Source organism: Medicago sativa, chromosome 5, assembly GCF_051527215.1.
Source record: "Medicago sativa cultivar Bolivia chromosome 5, Bolivia_mono, whole genome shotgun sequence".
Classification (NCBI taxonomy): Eukaryota; Viridiplantae; Streptophyta; class Magnoliopsida; order Fabales; family Fabaceae; genus Medicago; species Medicago sativa.
This window is the reverse complement of record NC_140753.1, coordinates 41,363,379-41,370,523: the sequence shown is the minus strand read 5'-3', so window position 1 is coordinate 41,370,523 and position 7,145 is coordinate 41,363,379. Positions and strand designations below refer to the sequence as shown.

The 7,145-nt window shown below is 33.8% G+C and overlaps 1 long non-coding RNA gene across 1 annotated transcript; it reads right to left on the bottom strand.

Moving 5' to 3' along the window:
• Positions 1-1,115: 1,115 nt before the first annotated feature.
• On the bottom strand, positions 1,116-3,356 carry LOC146922178 (uncharacterized). The gene is made up of 2 exons (XR_015012390.1): positions 3,076-3,356; positions 1,116-1,306 (listed from the first exon to the last, which is right to left on the bottom strand). It is a non-coding gene; the product is annotated as an uncharacterized LOC146922178 (long non-coding RNA).
• Positions 3,357-7,145: the final 3,789 nt, after the last annotated feature.

The window sequence follows — 7,145 nt, the reverse complement described above, 5'->3', positions numbered from 1 at the left end:
TAACTTTGCACCGCTTTAACTTCTTACTTCATACCTCATACATAAACATTTGTGACTTTCCTTCTAGATACCGGAACTTCTATACTCTTGATCTTGGCTCGTTCTTGACTCTTGACACATTAACTTCCAAAGCTACCTTAAACCGTATCGATTTTGCTGATGGTTGCCCATGTCTTTTCCTTGAAAATCTTAGGATATGATATGCATTTGTTACTTGGTGTCGTAAAAGATTTTTGTCACATAAAAGATTATAGTGGAGACATCTCCCCAATAGTCATTGCAAACCATAGGAACGAATTGGTAGAAAACTAAAAGTTTCATCCCAGGCTTGCTATTGGTGAGCTTCTCCGACTCTATTTTTTCATAAAACATTCTTTACAAGAACTTTTTTTTCTCAAGTATCTGATGCACGTCATTTATTCCTAACATCGTGAAATATTTTATAACATATGCACGGTAACATCAACCTAATTCGATACAATTCTCGGCACGTTGGAAACTAATGCCTTTGTCTTGACAACATAAACTTTCACCTGAATCCTTAACTTCATTCACGTATTGCTATTCCTGAGAGCCTGCTGACTCCGTCAACACATGTCGACTTCTCACTTTCTTGTAACCTTGTTCGAACATTCTAGAATATCATAACTCCGCTCCAACAACAATTCTTACCGAAACTTTTGGTCATGGTTAGATACATATATCCAACTTCTTCACTTACGGGTACATAAAGTATCACAAACATCTTACCCGACATTGTCAGAACGTTCCTTCTTACATACTTTTCATTCCCGGAGGATTCACATTTCTACTTGCTTTGTTCACCGGACACCTTTTGGCACGACCAACTTCTTCATCACATACTTCGTTCCTCCTGGGTCCTATTCAGCTCTCAGGCATCCATTCTAATCGTTGAATGCTAAATTGAGTTGATCAGGCTCAACTAACAACAACAACTAGAATATTTACCCGGAACCCAATGATCCCACTACCTTAGTTGCAACTTAATGACCCAAGGCACGGTCTGAATCGACCTGCTCTGATACCAATTGTAACACCCATACAAGACGTATCTAGAAAGTCTAGCACGTGTGTTAATATTAGTACTGGATACATTAAAATTTACAACATAAACTACATACGAATGAATATTTATACAACAAATTGCGTTCATACAAAAATAACATAAACATCTCAACCATACATAGAATTTACATCCTTGATTTCCTTGGCATCTTGAAGCGATACGAACGCGCACTTGTTGAAACATCCATCCGGCTTCAAGCTTGCATAACATCCTGCTTATCTGAAACAAATAAGGATTGGGATGAGACATAATGTCTCAGTGAGTTCCCCTAAATCCTAGGCTATATAGGCAACCTCAAGGGGAAACCTACGGTCACCACGTGTCTACTTTACAACCTGACGGTTGATTATACGTGTGTGGGGACTTGCATACTTAGACGGTAGTGCATACTAGAGTCGTCATAATCATATCTTAACTTGTTATAGGCTTCACTTCCTATACGTGTCATGGCGGTCGAGGAGAACCTAAAACCGCATTGCCAAGAATACACGCTATGTATCAAGGCCTAAACATAACATAGTCATGACACGATTCTAAACCGGACGATTAGGGGAAACCTAAGATCGTCATCGGTATCATGTTCATTACTTGTTCTATTCCATACCATATACTTATCATGTAGCATCTAGTGCTCTTGTTCTTAAACATAAATATGCATAGGTTTATTCTTGCATAATCATGAAAACATAATCATAGTCATATCGTGCATAACGTATCTAAGTTCATTCATGGGTTAGCGTTGAACAAACAGTTATTATCTTGATTCATTTTACGGATAGCCCCGGGTGGAGTAACCCCGAGATCAATCCCATACATGACCGATGTACGTACATCGGACTCCCTCGGTGTCGTGCGGGTCCCTTGCGGCTTAAACCGTTCCCCTTAGGTCGAGAACCTCCCGTATCCCCCTGGCGTGGATAACAAGAGACACGAGCACCTACGTCTTGTTACTCAGTGACATGCGGGTCCCTTGCGGCTTAAATCGTTCTCATCATGAGAACCCCTTGTATCCCCCTGATGTGGATAGCAAGAGACATGTCACCTACACTTATTAAATCATGGTCTTGTCGTATACATAAGTTAAACATGTACATACTTGATGGTTTACCTTGGAACCTTAATCGAACCGATTAGTGGTAAACTCTTACTTGTTCATATACATACTTAATCATGGTGGAGTGATTAACTAATCAAACCACAACTTATCATGCTTGCTAATTCATTCATAATCATGTGCAAAGATAGTATTCTTCGCGTCTTATTATTCTAAAGATTCATGCTAACTAGCTAGTTCTCGACAACTATGTCGAGGCTCTAGTTATTTCCCTTGCTTAAAGAATATCTTGCTACCCCATTTCATATTGCTTAACATTCGCTCTTGCGTATCATCTATAAACCATCATTGTTAATGATTTGTCATGCCTTAATCTTGTCTAAAACTTTGTTTGGAATTGTACATTAAACACTTGGAATTGAGGGGTTCATTTTTCAATAAAAGTTTGCAAGAAACGAATCTTAAAATACATTTCGGGACCTCCGGAACGTTTTAGAACATTTTCACAAAGTGCTGTCTAAAGCTGTGAACATTTCAGAACGTTTTCATAAAAAGTGCTGTCAAAAGCGGCCTGGACGCTTTGAGGACGCTTTAGCGTGCTGAGGACGCTTTTGGGACGCTTTAGCGTCCTCCAAGCATGCAGGACCAGTAGTTACGACATTTTGGACGCTTTAGCGTCCTGCCATCAGTCCAGAAGTGCAGAAAACGTATTTTTACATAAAAATCTCCAAATCCAAGTGTTCTAATGCATCCTACACTTCCAAAACATCATACAACCAGCTTATATCATATGCATGGCAACAATTAACAATAATTGCTCATAAATGACACAAAGGGGTATTAAACTTAATACTTGAAAACCTAGAATTTCATGTTTTTCTTACAAGACATATACATATCCCAAAGGGTAGGATAAACTATCTATGGAACCCACCTAATATGATTCTTGTAGTATGCACAAGCTTAAGCTTCCAACTTCATCCTTCCTCCAACCAAAACCCTAGCTCCTTCTATCTTGTTCTTGTGATGAAAAGAGTGAAATCAATAAGAACCAAGCTTCCATATACTATGATATCATGAGTGAAGATTGCTTAACTTGGAAACAAGCTTGGATCAAACTTATGGAAGGAGTAGAGAAGAGAGGGAGGGCGATATGCTTGAGAGAGGGTGGAAAGAACTCTTTGCCAACAACTAGAGAGAGAAAGGATAAATGATAATGAGATATTTTGAGTCCTAAACCACATAAATATCCTTTCCATGCGACATTACAATATTGCCCCTGCCTCAAGCGTGTTTAAAACGACACTGATACTTTATCCGTATTATGCTGACATGTCATAAAATATTTCCATTAACTTACTTTTCCATTAATTTAATTCCTCTGACACGGTCAACAGGTAATATACCGATACTGACAGGCGGGATATTACATCTATTAATTACAAATTCATTTAAGCTAAGAAAATATAGTTAATTTCATACTTTACGAAAACTTAAAATTTTCACATAAATCACTTTTTGTACAAGAATCCACATTTCTTGTTTACTCGCCTATTTCAACTACCAAGAGTCATGTCATATGGTTTTATACTTGTAACAAAGAAAATTGTAAATCTTCATTCTACAAAGAAATATAATAATATTTTGTTTTACTATTCTTATGCTCTTAAAAGACAACATCATAGTAGTACTCATAAGCTTAGCTCAGTTAGTATGAACAGTGCATAATATATGCAAGCTCGGGTTCAAACCCCGACCACCACAAAAAAAAAAGACAACATTATGGTGGTTAGGAAGAGAGAGAAGAAATTAAGGTGGTTTTGTTTACAAACCTTTAATAGATTTGGCTTTTAAGTTGAAGAAACTTGATGAAGAAGGTATGAATATTCTTGAAAAACTCTAAGATTTTATTTTTTTGGAGAATGGAGTGAAGTGAGAAACTTTTGTTATGAATGAGCCAATTGATAGATGGCCAGTTAAGGGTCAATTTACTAGGAAAGCTTACTAAATTCTTCCTTGGTTATGCCTAATTTTTTTAGAATGCAACTAATGCTTATCCGAACCATGAGTCACCCGTCTAACCGCATGCTCCCCCTTTCTTGTGCCCCAAGGCACATCATTTCCTCGTATAATTCGCTCGTGGATGAATTTTACGATAACATTAACTCTTGTGATTAATTACCAATAATATTTCTTCATCGATTTTGCTCATAACTTTATTTACTCACTTAATACTTTAATTTTTTTTAAAATTATAATGAGATTGAATTCTCATCATAATCGATATATAAGCTCTAGTTTAAATTTTGATGACGATCGGGGCTAAAAAATGTTAAAGAGCAATTATATTTTGCCCTTTTTATCAAATTTTGACACTCAAAATTCATTTTTAAAGTTCTGATGCTTCTAGACACCTAAATTCACTCTTAACGTGATGCTTATACAAATTTTATTTCAATTGACAAATGGTTAACTGGACAGACATATCTTTTAAACAACAACAAATAATTTCACAAAAACATAACATATTTATTTCATGCATGATTAGGCATGCATACCATCATGGAAAGAATATTAAGCACATTTAATATAATGACATAGCAGTCATCATTAAGTAAATCAATAGAAACTTTGGTTCACAACATTTGCTAGGTTTGACAGTCATAAACCCTAATACCATAGATCTTCTTTATTGAACTTGTAACAAAATTTCCCTCTCATGATTGATAGAAACTATATAAATAGTAATTGCATAGATGAAACTGCAACTCTATAAGATTTATCTGTGTATACCATTTGCTCGTTATCAATATCATTTTCTTCGTTTTCTTTATTCTTCATTCTCTATTATTGAACTTCTGTGTATACCATTTGCCCGTTAACAATATCATAGATCTTCTTTATTGAACTTGTGATGTTTCACCAGAAATAGTTTCATAATCGAAAGGATTGATATTATTATTAACTGTTTTTTATGATCGATTACCATATAATAAATAATAATAACTATTTATTATTATTTTAAACAATTTTAGAATCAATCAAGATTTGGAAATAATATTTTGACCGAGATATATGTCATATAAAATTGATTCATATATATGTATATATTCCTTTTGAAACTATTTCAAAATCAAACGGGTCATAAATAAAATTTAAATATGCAAATTTTAGGACCAAATCTAAAAGATCATATCTGATTTTGAAACTTTTTCAAAATCATGATACTTTTAAATTAGAAACAAATTATATTAATATTATGCAAATCTTTTAAATAAATTCAAAGTATCATATATGACATTGAAACTATTTCAAATCATGATCTTTTAAATTTACTATCAAATTTAGGATCGTTTATTACCTTTTCAAACAACTTTTAAAAAACAATCCAAAAGGTAGAATTTTTTTTATTTATTTACTTAATTATAGTAATATTGACACTCAATAATTATTATAATTAAATATGCATTATTTAGGCGATCAATTTGTTTCCAAAACAAATTATGGTGCTAAAATTAAGCAAATATTTTATTACCAAATCCAAAGAATCATATTTGATATTGAAACTCTTTCAAAATCATATATTTTAAATTTACTACCTTTCTCAAATTAAATAAATTAATTAAACATAAATATTTTCAAGGATTGTTTGTATAGCATGAACAACCGGATATCGAAACTCAATCTCACGAATTGTTCAAAGTCACAACAATCTTCTTGAAAACAATTGATCATCCATAATAATACAACTTTTGTATAGTTAGGTACCCTAACACGACAATCAAACATCAATAGTTTTAACAATTGTTTGTTCAGTATGGACAGCCGGATCTTTGATGCTTCACCAGAATCGGGTATTCGGATATCGAAGCTCAATCTCACGAATTGACTACAAATTCACAATCAATTTCATAAAACCTATTGAACGATTGACATCATCAATATATCACATATAATGATGTTGTGTTAGAATCATATATCACATATATGATATCAAATTTAATTAATTCTTATTATTTAAATATTAAAATATTAACACTTAATATTGTTATCATTAGGATTTGCATTCCACGAATATGCTAGTTAAATGGATTTCTCTTATTTGAAAGAATAAAACCATATCCACTTAAATATTTGATGAATAAATCACGGTTTCTTATTTGTCCCACAAACATGACCTTTTGATTTGCTGCAAATATTATTATTTTGATTTGAACCAAATTCAAACCGTTCAAATATATGCATATGGCTACCCGTGATGTCAACACTTTGACAACTACTAGATTTTGAATCAAATTCACACGCTAGTAATAAATTTTTGAATAAATCACAATTAATTTTAATTACATTCAATATGTTTAATCAAATTAAAACATAAAGCAATAACAAAGCAATCCAATTCAAGGTTTCGTAATTGGCTCTGATACCACTGAAGGAAAATCGAATAGAAGAATGGAGTAGAAGCAGCAGAAAATATTCAATTTTCATTCCTTGGATCATTACGAAATTCAAACATGAATCAGTGATTCGATTGTTATCTTGAACTGTGGAATCTGAAAGCTAGAACTGGAAACTGGAATCTCGATCACAGCCAAGCAAGCAGCAAGCAACAAAGCCTCTAGCAAGTCCACACGAACAGTGCTCCTCCAAAACTCGGTGCTAGCCAATGAATTGGAGGTGCAGAGAAGAAAGGGGTTGCTTCAAAACGTGTAACCAAAAACTTCAGCACCAGAGTTCTATTTATAGAACTTCTAGTGTGCTCTGCAAGTCATAAGTCACTATCGGGCTTCAGTAAGCCCAACAACGAGTTTAGTAATTTTGCTAACTAATTAGCGTTATTTACTAAACGCACCCCTTATGTAAGTCATACTTATATATTTCTCTTTTGACTGTTCTTTGTGTGTGACCCTATAGGTTCTAGTCACGTTGGCAATAATATTAAATCTATTATTTAATATTATAAACAATGAGCGGTGTCTAGCAACACATCATTGCTACCCAAGT